The sequence below is a fragment of the Arachis duranensis genome, chromosome 6 (assembly GCF_000817695.3).
Source record: "Arachis duranensis cultivar V14167 chromosome 6, aradu.V14167.gnm2.J7QH, whole genome shotgun sequence".
NCBI lineage: Eukaryota > Viridiplantae > Streptophyta > Magnoliopsida > Fabales > Fabaceae > Arachis > Arachis duranensis.
In genome coordinates, this window is record NC_029777.3 from 33,665,022 (window position 1) to 33,665,296 (window position 275).

Genomic DNA, 275 nt, shown 5'->3' on the forward strand with positions numbered 1-275 from the left:
ACATAGGGTCAGAAGAGTACCAAGTCTCAACCTGAAGCACGTGGTGGCTAGTCACTGCTACTACCCAGGGAAACTCGTAACTCCGAGAGTGGAAGTGCAAATCACAAATATCAATAATTCAGCATAAACATGCATGAATTCTCATCCATGGATCAACATCCATATCAGCCATCTGGCTCACGGTTAAATCCATAACCAGCCAATATCCATAGCATACACAGCTATTCCGGCTCACGGTTCAATCCAGAACCAGCCCATTCAAAAACAATTATGGC